General features: G+C 41.2%; 1 long non-coding RNA gene across 1 annotated transcript; it reads left to right on the top strand.

Moving 5' to 3' along the window:
• Nucleotides 1-3,906: 3,906 nt before the first annotated feature.
• On the top strand, nt 3,907-7,546 carry LOC103557032 (uncharacterized). The gene is made up of 3 exons (XR_546348.2): nt 3,907-4,005; nt 4,167-4,354; nt 4,733-7,546. It is a non-coding gene; the product is annotated as an uncharacterized lncRNA (long non-coding RNA).
• Nucleotides 7,547-14,739: the final 7,193 nt, after the last annotated feature.

Raw genomic sequence — 14,739 nt, 5'->3', positions numbered from 1 at the left:
GGTTTGAATAGATAGACTTGGGAACCATCAGCACTTGGTTGGCACTTAAAGCTATTGAGTTGGGCAAGATAGCTAGGCTGAGCTCTTGGGCATGCCCATCTTTGTGTGCAGGCTGAGGAGGACCTGACAGACAGAGAAGTGGTTCCTGCTGAAACACTTTAATGGCTCCTCCTGGCTCTCAGAATAAAACCCAAGCTTCTCCACATTAAACAACTCACGATCTCTCCCTGGTATCTTTCCAACCTCTTCTCTTTTATTCCCTTCCTGTACCCTGCATTCCTGATACCGTGACTCCCTGTGAGCCCTTGACTAAGTTGGCTGAGCTTTCCTCTAGGACTCTGAATTACTTGTCTTGTCTGCTGGCAGTGTCTTTCCCTCCCACTCCAATGCACCCTTGGTTTTGACAGCTTAATTTAGAAGTCACACCTTTTCCTGACTCCCTCCCCGACTTTGGATTGGATCCCACTTAGGCGCTCCTCTTGCTAGTGTATTATGATTATTAGTCTACTTGTTTGTCTCATCCACTATAGTGTAAACTTTTGGGGATCAGAAGCTCTAGGATTTGTTCACTTTTGTATCCTCGAACCCATAAAAGTAACTAGCTCCTAGTAAGTGCTTGAACAATTTGCACCAATCTGGCGCATATCTGAGCACTGATTGACTGTCGTGTTGATTCTTTTTCCCCTAAAGCAGTCCAGCGCTCTGAAAGAGCTTCATCTGGTACTAATGGTTCTCAAACATTAGCATGCATCTCAATTACCCAGAAGACTTGTTAAAATGTAGATAGCTGTACTCCATCCCTGGAGCTTCTGAGTCAGTAGGTCTGGGGTGAGAACTGAGAATTTGCATTTTTAACAAGTTCTCAGGTGGTGCTGAAGCTGCTGGTCCAAGACACATTGAGAATTACTTACTGCCTTGGGTACTTTCTTTAGTAAATCATTCTCACCATCTACTCACCTCTACCTTCTGCCTTTTAGGTCAGCCCTAAAACTTGGAGATGTTTCAAATCTGACCTAAATGAAGCTGTCCAAAGGTGGCTTGATCTTATGGCTTCAACCAGCTTTGTTCAGTACATTCGACGAGGCCAGGTCCCTCTTGCCTAGGACCTTTGCTGACACTATAGCGAGAGGTACCTGCAGGATCTCATTCTGTACTCATGCCTATATAACTCTCAAGTTCAGAGGCCCAATGGTTAAACAATTTCCCCTTTCGTTCTGGGACACACATTTCTTAAGGCTCCTTAGAAGGTCTGTTGAGACTGAGCGCCAGCCTCTGGAGATGGCCAACTTGATCATGCATCCCTAAATTGGCTTCTCCTCCTTCCATGACACTCCCCAGACCCTCACTCCTGCTCCTGGGATGACGTTCTCAAATAAAATACTGTCTAATAAACTTCTTGTCTCGGCTTTGGGGGGAATCCAGGCTAAGATATAACCCAAAGCAAAAAGTCATATTGAGAGGCGAAAGTTTTGCCTCAGGTCTGTAAGACCCATGTGCATTGCAAAGTCAAACCAGAGCTAGACGTGAAATACAAATAGACGTGGTTGCTTTTCACTTAACTACTTGATTGGTATTCTCTGACTTAAGTGGTTTGAAAGCTTTGGAAGCAATCCTTTGTACAAGTTTAGAGCACCGTTTAGAAGCTTCTGTGTCGGTGTGAGAGGACATGGAACAGATTTATGAGGCAAAGCAAAAAGAAAACCGTCCTTTCGCCAAACTTTTGGAAATCTGGGGACAATAAAGATATCCATGTCTAGCTAAACATGAGTATTATTAATGACAATAAAAATAATACTATTTAATGATATGTATTTGGGCAGAACTTAAGGATTTTCTAATTTAAATTGTGAGTAATAATAATATTGTTATTTCTTTCACTTGTATGACAGTTTGCACAACCTCAGACTTTTCAAAGCATGCTGAAATTGCGATTGACTTTCTCAGCCAGTGTGGGAGTTAGATAAGGCCAGTATTTTCATCTCTGAAATGAAGTAGCTGAAGCTGAATTAGGTTAGCTGCCCCCACCCCACCCCCTCGCCCCAACAAGGTCCCTTCCAGTTTCTAAAATTCTATGTTTTATTTTAAGGGCAAGGAGATTGAGAAGTTCAGGAGCTTACTTAAAATTTCAGAGCCAGTTAATGTGGAGAGGAACAAGAATCCAGGACTTCTGCCTCCCAGGTTAGCAATCTTTTAAAACTAATGCTCTAGGCAATAAGTTGACAACACTTCCATCGCCCCTGGGCCAAAACCTGGCAGGGAGGGTCTCTGGAGCCCTCCGCTTTCTCCAAGGCTTCCAGGAACCATGTCTTGCCTCCTAAAATATTGCTGCAGTAATTGTAAATCAGCACAATGGGTTGTCTGGGACTACTAGATTAAATACTACTATAAAGAATAAAACCAGAAAGAAATGCCTAAAAGTTTAGGTTGAAGGCTGGCCCGTCTTGAAAATTATTTTACAGAGATTGTAGATTATTTGTTTGCCTGCAATTCCTTTCTAAAGCAAACACAGCCCATGAACGAGATTTATCACTATAGTCTTTTCTAATTGGCTTTATTTCCATGGCAGCCAGGTCTCCCACACACAGGACATGCCCTCCTGCTTACACTGGAGGGCACACAGAATACGGTTCCCACATGGGGTGGCCAGATGTCCTGGATTAACCAGAATGACACAGGAGCTGGAGCTACTGTCTGCCTGGTGTTGTGTGCAGACATTCTGGAGGGAGTGTCCTTCAGAGCAAGGTTCTTGGAACTCTTTGCAGGGGAGACACTCATGGCTTTCACCATTTTGGTCTCAGGAGGATGAGGAATGAATCTCTCTGGGCCAGCCCTGGGGAGTGCTTGATTGCTTTTGTTTGAAAGGAAATGTTTCCAGTTCTATAAAGAGCTATCCTTTATTCCTAAGAGGAAAGGAATGATACAAGCTTACACATTTTGTAAGACTCCTAAAGGGGGCATTCCTGAAAGTTTGCCACTTCGGATAGATTACTAAGAGATTCCAGGGAGAGAAGAAGAGAGGAGGGTGGGGACAATTGGTGCTCACCCAGAGGGGACGTTGTCTTCTGCACGTTAACACAGGACAGAGTTCTCAGAAAGCAAGAGGGGGGATTTGGGACTGTGGCAGAAATTCCAGCAAAGGGCTGGAGAGCCATCTATTTTCTGGGCTTCTGCAGAGCCCAGAGGCTCTCTTGAAGTCGACCTTAATTACTGCTTCTCCTTCCGAAGAAGAAATGTGTTTTCTATAAGCCGGTTCTTATGAATACGGCTGATTACAAAGCTGTAAAAGTCAGACATGAATTAGTGTACAGAGTCCCCAAAGTCCCTGAATGCCACACCAAGGCAGGACTTTTAAGTGCAATTATAACTCTGGAACCAGCATAACACGATGTTCTGCATTTGAAAATCTGGGAAAGTATCTGCATGAATTTCTTATTCCATTTGCTATTTGCATACTTGCAAAATGTAAAAACCTGCTTTGGCATATGTCAGAAAAACTATAAAATCCCTTTCAGAATAATGAAAGTAAAAAAATGTAAAATGCAGTGTAAATATTTGTGTCAAAGCCTTGATAAGGGCAGCTACACATTTTTTTTCCTTTTTATTAATAGTTTCTGGCTCTTCTTAGCACAGTGGTTTCAATGGACAAGAGTTAGGAGAAAAAGTGTCGATTACCCTAAGTTATTAGGGAGAGTCTGCTTTAACTAAATGGTAGAGCTAAAACCGCTTTCTCTAGGGCTTCCAGGAACCATGTCTTGCCTCCTAAAATATTGCTGCAGTAATTGTAAATCAGCACAATGGGTTGTCTTTGCCTTAGCAAAGTAAAACTTTGCCTTAGCCAATCAGATTTTAGCACCGGTTAAACTTCTACTGGGTTGGGTTATTACTAAGCTCAAGCGAAGGGAGACCCACACCCTGCCAATGCCCCGCCCCGCTCACCCCAGCTCCTTTCTCCAGCAGCCTCTGAACTGCAGTGGGTAATTTTTTCTGGGTTTCAGTTAATAAAGGGTAAGTAGCCTCATTTTGCTTTTTTTTACTTCGAGGTCTCAGCCTTGTCTATTTGCCATCAAGTCCACAGCCCACAATGGTTAGACATGAGTGCTTAGGGGTAGTTGGAGCACAAGGGCAGTTAGTTGGATTTTGATCTTTTTTTTTCCCTTTTGAATTAGATTTGCAGGCATAGAGTCAGTAAATTCCTTGAGAAAACAGTCCAAGACTCTTTTGTACATCCAGAAGTGGGCATCAAGCAATGATATTTGGATGAATAACAATGAGTGGATGAGTACACTGGAGAATGGGAAAGCCAACCTTGAGAAATGCCTCTTGGGACCTTCGCATTTGGCTATTTACAGAGCACGTAAGTATCATGTGCATCCTGAGTACCAGGCGCTGTTCTGAGCACTGCGGACGTGAAGATGAATCAGATATAGTGCCTGTATTTGAGAAGCTGATTACCTTTTGAGGGCAAAAGACACATAAACGGCTCCATTGTGAGATGTCGGGGCCTAGCATGGAAGAGTGGCCCACTCCCGTAGGCCCCAGCTCAGCCCTGAGCAGTTCAGCCACTAAAAGTTGTCCTCCATCATTGGTCTCTCACGTCCACTCTCAGAAAACACAAGCCTTTTCTAGGGTCAGAGAACTGGACTTGCGAAACTCCTAAACCCAGGGCTTTCATAATAGGCAAGGTCATGGTCTACTCATACTATTTTAAAAATAACCTTTCCCTTCGTTACAGATGTGATGACAAACAGGTTCATCTAGAAAACTTGAAGTTGCCCAGCTGATACCACCTGACTCTGCTACTCTTGTTAGCATGCTGTGTGAGTTTTAGCAATTGTTATTCACAGTGATGGTTGGGCAAGAAGTGTGCCCAATCTGTGGACTAAGGTCTACGAGGCGGCCTGGTGCCAGAGCTCTGCCCAGCAGAGAGAGGGATGATTAACCGGATGGGACTTTGACTTGTAGACAGAGTTGACTGTTGACAGCATGGGCAGAGGCTGAGAGACACACAGTGAGAAGCCGAGGCCAGAGATTAACTGGGCTAGTATAACAGGAAAACATTAAAAAAAAAAATCAAGACTAATTATAATGATAGCTGAAATTAATTGCTTACGATATGCCAGGCACTATTCTAAGTGCACTTTACATCAATTATCTCCCTTAAATCTCACAACAACTCTAAGGAGTAGAAGAATTTTCACCATTTTCCAGATGAGGAAATGGAGGAACAGAGAGGTTAATGAACTTGCCCAAGGTTACGCTGATTGGAAGTGGCATAGCTGAGCTATGAAACCAAATAGTCTGGCTGTAGAGTCTATGCTCTTGTGATTTACACCCTACCGTCCTGTAATGGAATACGTAAAAGCATATGTATGTATGTATGTATATGTGTGTGTGAATGTATATGCATACACTGATATTGATATACGTCAGTGGAAACTGGCTGGGGAGAGGGTGACCAGATTACATCAGTCAGCAGATCCAAGAAACTCCTCAGGTTCCTCAATCATGTTTCAAGGTCTGGGTAGCAGCTACTGTTCCTGCCCTAGCCCTGGGTAGGTGACCAACCATCCTAGTTGCCAAGTATGTTTGTGGTTTCCCCACTGAAAATCCCCTCTTTGGTCAGATTCTGGTCTTTCTCATTTCTCTCTACTCCTCACAATAGGATCCTGTGTGACTGCCTCTCTTCTTTGTAACCTTAAGAAGCCTGGTTGACATCAGTGCTTCTGGTCACTGGCCTCCCTTTGCATACCCTCTCCCCTGAGAACCCCATTGCTCATCCCCTCCTCCTGATGGTACTGGCCAGATGAGAAAAAGAATCCGCTCTCTCTACCTCTTCTGTCTCTGCAGTGTCCCCTCAGGCTTTGTCCCCCAACTTGGTAACAAGGATTGACCACACTGATGATGCCCTTTCCTCAGAGGTCACCTCAGCTCATCCCCTTTGAGCCACTGAGTTCGGTAGGGGAGGGAACCCATTTGGAGAATGGACCTCAGGACGTGTTAATTCCCTCTTCTCATCTGACACAGAAATTCCCTCATCTCCTGGACCTCCCTCCTAACTCCTCCACGCTGAATTGTTCTTGTCACTTTCCACAGCTTTAATTTTTAGAAGTTTTCCCTCCAGTTAATGTGGAATATGACAAATCCCAGTTTGGCTTTCTGAAGTCACAGAAAATAAAGCTTGCACCAGTGGAATAATGGTCTCCTCCAAGGAAGTAGAGCTCACACAGACTGGGAGGAAGGACGAATCTAGAGGCGGATGTGATCTGCAAGCTATTTGCACGGAAATGGACGGCGCGGTTCTCAGGAGGAAATGCAGATAATATAACGCTAGATATAGAAAGACAGAAAATTTCATACGCAATATGATCTCAACGTTAGAAAAATATACATGGCATAAAAGAAACTTGTAAAATTTTAAATAAAATGTTAATATTGCTACTTTAGGTGGAAAAAAGTAACTTTTTCTCAATGTTTTAATAATTTTTCAAAGTTTTGAAACACTAAAAATAATGAACAAGTACACTTTTTGTTTTTAAGAGTTTTCTTGCTCTCTTCTTAATCAGACATCAGACTATTACCAAACATCATTAAAAATTAGCATTAGACTGCCTTATGTTGACAACCCATAATTTACTTCATCATTCCTATATTAAGCATTTGACTTGTCTCCAGTCATTAATGTAATGACTCTGTGAGGAAAATAATCCTACGTACATTGATCTTTGTTTGCTTTTTGTGAATAATTTTCTTAATATCTATTCTAAAAATAGAATTACTCTGTCAGAGAATATGATTTTTTAAGGTTTTTGATAAAATTGCAAAACAAAAACATTCAGAAAAATTGTAAAAATTAACACTGCCGGGGCTGGCCCCGTGGCCTAGTGGTTAAGTTCGTGCGCTCCGCTGCAGGCGGCCCAGTGTTTCGTTCCTGGTTCGAATCCTGGGTGCGGACATGGCACTGCTCATCAAGCCACGCTGAGGCAGCGTCCCACATGTCACAACTAGAAGGACCCACAACAAAGAATATACAACTATGTGCTGAGGGGCTTTGGGGAGAAAAAGGAAAAAAATAAAATCTTTAAAAAAAAAAATTAGCACTGCCATAGCACTGCATGTGGGTCTCCCTTTCATACAGACTTTATATACAAAAGGCATTATCAGATTAAAAATTTGCTAGTTTTGTAGATGTGGCTTTTGCTGCAATTTTCAGTTCACTGATTATTAATGAAATTGAAAATCACATTATATAAGAACAAATATCATGCAAGAAGAAGAAAGCCTGAGACCAATCAAGTAAGTACAAATTTTGAACTTTCCTAACTAGTCAATTTTCCCTTCTGCTCTCAGAAAGTACTCTGTTTACCCATGTTAGACAGAGCCATAGGCAAATTCTTGTAAATGCTCAAGGGAAAGATTATTTTAATGTTTTATTAATTGTGTAAGAGCACCAAATTTGAGGAGAACGTCACATCACAATTTAATTTTTATACTAGCAGAAACACGACCTGAAAAATGTAACATGCACAAGAAAAGAAAACTGAAGGTAATTTCACCTATGACTACAGATACTAAGTTTACTATTAAAAAATTCAAATCCAGCAATTTATTAAAAGAATAATACCCCCAAATCAAGTAGGATTTATGCAAAACAGTAATGGAATTTAATGAGAATTTGATTAATTTAATTAATCATATTACTCAGTCAATAAACAAAAGTCATCTGATGATCTTAATTGATATCAAGAAACCAGTTGGTTAAATTTAACATCAATTTTTTCTGTAAATTATCAATTAGGAATATTAGAATACATCTATAGCATGACAAACAATATATATCTCAAGCTCATATCCAATTTAAAAATTAGTGATGGGGGACTGGCCCGGTAGCATAGTGGTTAAGCTCATGTGCTCTGTTTCAGCAGCCAGAAGTTCGTAGTTTCGGATCCCGGGTGCAGGCCTAGCACTGCTCGTCAAGCCATGCTGCAGAAGCATCCCACGTAAAACAGAGGAAGATTGGCACAGATGTTAGCTGAGGGCCAATCTTCCTTATGGAAAAAAAAATTAGTAATTAAATATCCAAAATGCTACCATTAAAGTCAGCGGAGAAAAATGTTCCTTTACCCACTTTGATTTGACAACAAACGCAAATAAGATTATAAATACTAGAAAGGAGAAGATAAATGTGTTATTACTCCCAGACATGGTGGTTGTCTACATAGAACACCTGATAGAATAATGAGAAAAACAAAGAAACAAACCAAACATTGGCATGAGTAAGATAAGTAAATGAGATGGCCAGTTACTTTGTCTGTTAGGTTCTTTGAGGAAAAGAAACAACCTCAGGTTACCTCAGCTCTAGGGTTTTTTGTAAAGCTAGATCAGTATGTACTGAAGAGTTGTCTGTTTTTACCACAGCGGCCACTTTCTTCAGTGGCTACAACAATAGTTTAGTGGTTCAAAACCCACTCTCCTGACTCAATGGCTCTTCCAATGGTTGTCTGCCCATAGGCTGCTGGCCAGTCTATAGATTTCTTTCCAGTTCCTGGCCTGCTGAATAATGCAGTGGGGAAGAGAGGAAATAAAGCCTAAACTTAAGACACATAAAGGAGCTAAATATTTGAAACTTTAGTAAATATAGAGAGACATGTTTTATTATGTATAGGAAACTCTCTTCTTTGGAGAAATCAAATGTTAAAGACATGCAGAAGATACTCTGAATATAACAATGTAAGTGATTGAGTTCTCCAGAGCTGAAATCGTTGTCTTTTGGTTTGAGATCTTGAGGATGGAATGCACAATGGAATTTCCAATTCTGAAAATGATATTAAGCTCCCACTTGTGCCAAGCCAGCAAAGGCCACATCAGAAAGCTACGTGGGTGGTAAGAAGACAGTTAGATATGCCTCATTGTGGGCAAACGGAAAGAAATGAATTTCAAGAAAAGTCATCTAAACTTGACTCATAAAATAATGAATACCAAACTATTGGCTATAAACCAGAGGAAGAATGTTAAGAAAGGTGGACTTCTTCCTAAATTCACTAACTTGTGTATGGAAGCCACAAATAAAGGTCAGCACAATGCTGGGCATCCCCAGGAAGGTCACAAGAAAATAAATGGACAGCATGCATTCACTGCACAGACATTCAGCAAACAGCTAGTGAATGGTGGCCCTCAATAGAGACAGGCCACTGGAGGGACAAAGTAGAATAAAAGACGCCAAAAACACCGTCGGTTATGAGTAGAGGCCAGAAAAAATTAGGACTAGTTGAGGAGTAAGGCAGTACAGAAAACCAGGATGCAATATACTCTCTGAGAAGGTAGTAGGTGCTTAGCAGAAAAAGAAAGCGAGGGAAGGCAAAGGAGTTAGGGGAGGGCAGGGAACAAAGAGTTTGGATGCTGGGAACTCTTTTAAAAGTAGAATCAAAGGGACATGCTGATGTTTTTGATGTGGGATGTTAAAGAAGAGAGACATCAAAGGTGATGAAACTTTTTGGCCTAAGCAACTGGAGAATTGAGTTGTGTTTTCTGAGATGGAGAGGTCTAAAGAAGGAACAGGTTTGGGAGTGGCTCAGGAGTTCACTGTGGGGCATTTTGAGTTTGAAACAACATTAAATAACCAAAGAGAATATTGAATAAGTGATTGCATATATGAATCTGGAATTCGGGGTTGCAGATATAAATTTTGGAATAATCAGCATAAAAGTGAGACTACCAAGAGTGCAGTTATACTCAGAGAAGAGAAGTGAAAGGTCTGGTATTCCAACTTGCAGATGTTGGAAGACGGGAAGGAATGGACAAAGGAGACTGGGAAGAAGCGGCTGGAGAGAGGAGGAAAACTAGGCAAATACTTTGCTCTGGAAGCCAAGCAAAGACAGTTTCAAGGAGGAGAAAGTCATCCACTGGGTCAAATTCTGTTTACAGGTCACCTAAGATGAGGATGATTGGGAACAATTGATTAGATTTAACGAAGTAGAAGTCATTGGTCACCCTGATAAGAGAAATTTCAGAGGAGAGATTGGGGTGACAGCTCAACCGGACTGGGTTTACTAGAGAATAGAAGGAGAGAAATTGGACAGCAAGAGACAACTCTTTCAAGGAGTACCTCTGTGAAGGAAAGGCGGGAAATAGGGCAGCAGATGGAGTGTGAAGTGGGATTAAAGAGCATTTTCTTTAAGATTTAAAGAATTGATAGCCTGTTTGCTCTGGAAGAGTCTAGTAGAGAGGGAAAGATTGCTGATGGAGGAGAGACAAAAGAAAAGGCTGGAGGCATGTCTTCAAGTAAGTGAGAGAGGATTGTATCTAGTACAGAAGTAGAGAGGATAGTCTAATCCAGGGGTCTGGACAGTTCCTCCATGGAAAAAGAAAGGAAATGGAGAATAAGGCTACCTATAGTGCAGGTGAGCAGATGCAGAGGATCTTGTAGAAATTCTCTCCCCGTTGCTTCTATTTTCCCAGGAAAGCAGAAAACTGGGCTGTCAGTGGAGAGTGAGGTTGGAGTAGGAAGGGTTGGAAGTTTCAGGAGGAGAAAACACAAAATGGTAGTTGAGTAAGTGGGAGAGTGAGCGTACTTGGAGCAGAGTATGTGAGTAAGGGAGAGTTAAGGCTTCATGTGAGATTCATGGTCATGAATTACAGATGGCACATTACCACAGTGGTGTGCGCTCATTCTGCTCAGAGCATTCCACTGACTACATTGTCTTCAGAAGACTGTTAAAGGTCCGTGATATAACTGACAAGGGTCTTTAAGGCTTTGTTGGGGCAATCTTCTTCATTCAGCGCATGGTCTCTCAGTACTCACCAGCTCACGCTCTTTTTTTCTAGCTGTTTCCCCAAGGGCTGCTACTTTGGTACCTGGATCACCCTCTCCCTCAGCTACTTCTCCTTCAACGTTTAGTTCCTACATTGCCTCCAGAGGGAGGCTTCTCCAGAAAGCCTGAGGTGTCCCTGTGTAATTTAATAATTGCTCCATCTTAACATTTATTACATAACTATCTTATGAGGTAGATATTAGCATATCATTATCATCTTTATTTTATGGATGATGAAGAGGAGGGATAGAGATGTTGAGTAACTTGATGGGCTCCTACAAGTAGAGTAGTAAAGGTCAAGGTTGGGAATTGAATGGCAACCAATCAGACCCAGAGTCCATGCTCTTAAGCACTGTAATGCTATCTCTTTTGTTTTGGGTCAGATAAAAATGACATCATTCCAACAGGGGGAGACTCAGCCGGCTAAATCTATGATTTGTAGCTAACACAGATTTTCTGCAAAGATATATTGCTATGTTATAAGGCTAAATACACCACCAATGAGTTTGGGATTATTCTTTTGTGTTTCTTTTGAGATTGTGAGTGTTATGCTCCCTGGAGGCAACTGAAGACATGAGATGTTAATGTGCTTTGATATCATTCTGTTTAAAAGTAAGAATTTGTTGTTAATATTCTGTTGTAAGGGCATTGAGGAAATGTATATTCTGCCTACATGTTTTGGTTAAGAAATAAGTATTTGAATCTTGAATTCTGAATACTTCCCCATGAAAATTCTTGAGGATGGATTTCAAAAGCCTTCTGACAACGGCTACCTAATTTTCTAAGGTTATGCAGAAAGAAACATTTTTAAGGGCCAATAATATTCTCTCATAGTTAGCTAAAATCAAAACTGCATACAAAAGGAGGAGCAGACGTGACACTAGTACTTACAGGATTTACTTCTTAAAAAGGAGCAAGCTTTTCTTAAAAGCTTTATTCAACGGCTCGTCTGACAATAGTGAATATAAACTATTTGGCTTCCTTAGGCAACTTTTTCTTAATGTATTGTCTAATGGCCTTTGACTCTGTCTGCCCAGCCCTGTGTGTTCAACACAGCAAAAGCTGTATGGAGCGCTAACTTGCTGTTCACAGCTGTGTCCTGTTAGTGTGTTCACCTACACAACTGCCATGCCTCCCCACAAGCCACAAGCCTGACAGTGAGTGTGTGACTGCAGAATCACTGGGATCCCTAGGATGTGAAAGCAAAGGAATCAGAAGACTGACTTTTAATTTAAGCCACCAGAAAGAGAAGAGCAAGATGCCTGGATCACTGTGCTGTTGTGTGGGATAGGAGTAAGTGACAACAAATGGCATCTGATTTTTAGATACCATGATTGTTACCTCTTGTCCTCCACTGGGCATGGCACTTTACATATATTATTCCATTTAATCTTCACATCAACATTCAACATGAGATATTTCATTTAAGACATATGTGTTAAGAGGAAATATATCCCAACCCTCTGCTCTGCACTGGAGTGGCTGTGCACCTCAGTAAAAGATAGTCCCTGTCTTCATAAAGCTGACAGTCTAGAAGGGGTGCGAAGGGCCTTTTGCTGAGTAATGTATGACAGCGATAGGTCCTTGGGGAAGCAGAACTGGGGATGAGGGAGTAAAGAAACTTTAAAGGCCCCTGAATATGGCTCTCTAGAAAGAAAACAAATGAGATTTGTCAATAACGTCTGAAAAAAAATCACATAAAAAAGAAGGGGAAAGGAGGCCATACCAAACAAAATAAACAAGGCTCCACTGATGTCAAGCTTGAAGGTGAAAGCCAGCCAGCTTCCCAGAAGGTGGCCACATGGCACATCGTAGACAAGTTCCTCCTCTCTACTGGGCTGGAGCCAACAAAGCTTTCAAGGCTACAGATATTTCAAAGTTTTGTTAATAAGTGTGACAAATACATTTTTAAGGCTGGGCTACCCTTTGCAGTGTGCCCTAATGTTTGATGTGTTTGTTATATACTATGTCTGTCCATAAAACGTCTCACGTTATTAGAGGAAGATAAACTTATCCCATGTTTCAGAAATTCCCAGATATGCCAGGAAAGCAGAACAAGTCACTTAGAAACAGTACTTTAAGAAAACATTTATTCTGGGCGAGCCCCAGTGGCCTAGTGGTTAAGTTCGGCATGATCCACTTTGGCGACCTGGGTTAGGTTCCTGTGTGCTGACCTACATAACTCATCTGTCAGTGGCCATGCTGTGGTGGCAGCTCACATACAAAAAGAGAGGAAGATTGGCAACAGATGTTAGCTTAGGGACAAGCTTCCTCAGCAAAATAAATGAATAAATAAAGTTTAAAAAAATTTATTCAGAAAAATTTATGCAGCCAACATGCTGATTCAGTTGTTACAGATAATGGGAAAATTATAGAAATAACATTTATGAGGATATATGTGAAAGTGCCCTAGGAGAGGTACAAAAAGCACAGGCTTTACAGAGGATTGCAGGAAAATATTAAATCAGAGGAAATAATAAGTGTCTTATAGAGGAGGTGTCTTTTAAAGGAGGTCAAAAACAATGGCTAAGCTTTTGATTAGTAGAAATGAGGGAAGAAGTTCTTAGTATTCTGACAGTAGAAGCAAAGGCACGTCAACAACCAAGGATGAATTCAGTGTGAATTCGAGTAAGAAAACAATAAAATCAAGGCTGCAGATTTAGGTTGGGTTCAGGCCAAAGAAGGCCTGAAAGCCAGGCCAGTGGCTTTGGTCTTAATTCAGTTGGCTGCTCCTGTAGGAACAGGCTACCAAAAGCTTAAGAGAAAGGGAGAGATATGATTGGAGTAGGGCTTTGGGAAGACTAATCTGACAAATGTTGTGATTGGAAGAGAGATGGAGATAAGCACTCTAATGACAAGGCTATTAATTGTCTAGATGGGACGACTGAGGGTTTGAATTAGATGGATGAGAATGATGGAGGGAGAGAATGGCATGGAAAGAGAATGGAAAGGAGGGAATGGAGGTAAAGATGTTGCGGTGGTCTTAGGACTTGCCTGCCTGTGGGGAAAGATTCAAAGTTTCAGAGTTGATGGAGAACTCTAAGTCAGATAACAGATATGGCAATATGACGTGAGCTCTGGTAATGGCCTTGTCTGGGAATGAGAGGTATAACATATGCTTAGAAGACATATTTATTACTAGACTGTGATAGCCCCTGTCCAGGAATAAATATGATTATGAAGCGATGACTTAGCATGCAAGGATTCAAATAATTTCATCTTCAGGAAACGTGATTCACCATTTTTGAATATGAATGAGTAAAATGAGAAGAATCAAACATTTCATGTGGATTATATCAGTGGTTCTCAAGCTCCACACTCATGAGGATCACCGAAAGAGCTGGCAAAAATTCCAGACACTCAAAAACAACTTCTAAAGATTCTCATTCAGTAGGTCCTCAGTGGGTCCCAGGAATCAATAATGTTCTGACGTATATCCAATGATTATGGATTACGTGATCAGAAAAAGAAAGCTTGAGAAACACTGGGTTATGCATCTCAAATAGTACCCCCCCCACACAGAGAACTTCAGGTAATCACAGTGTACATTGTGTATTCTGATGTGGCCACAAATCTTCTTCCCAAGAGAAGTGAAAAACATCCCACCATGGACAGCCGAAAGGTAACTGTCTGACTCATCCTCATCTTCGTTCTTTTTAAACCATCCTCTCCTTGCATTCCACTCAGTACTAACTTTGGGAGATTTTATTCCCTTGAATGCTCCTTCTTTAAGACTGTTGGCTGTAGGCACTCTTAGACTCCATTTACATAGAGTTTAGTTCATTTTAAACTAGACGATATATAAAAATTTTGTGACTTTGCTGCTGCCACCACTGCCAGTACTGGGACCATAGGAAAGTGACCTAACCTTACTGAGTTTGCATTTTCTCATATTTAAAATGAGGAGATCTGACTGGACCCTTTTTATGAT

The sequence above is a fragment of the Equus przewalskii genome, chromosome 4, assembly GCF_037783145.1.
Source record: "Equus przewalskii isolate Varuska chromosome 4, EquPr2, whole genome shotgun sequence".
In the NCBI taxonomy this organism is placed as follows: domain Eukaryota; kingdom Metazoa; phylum Chordata; class Mammalia; order Perissodactyla; family Equidae; genus Equus; species Equus przewalskii.
Note: the sequence above shows the minus strand (reverse complement) of the source record. Positions and strands in the feature narration are given on the sequence as shown.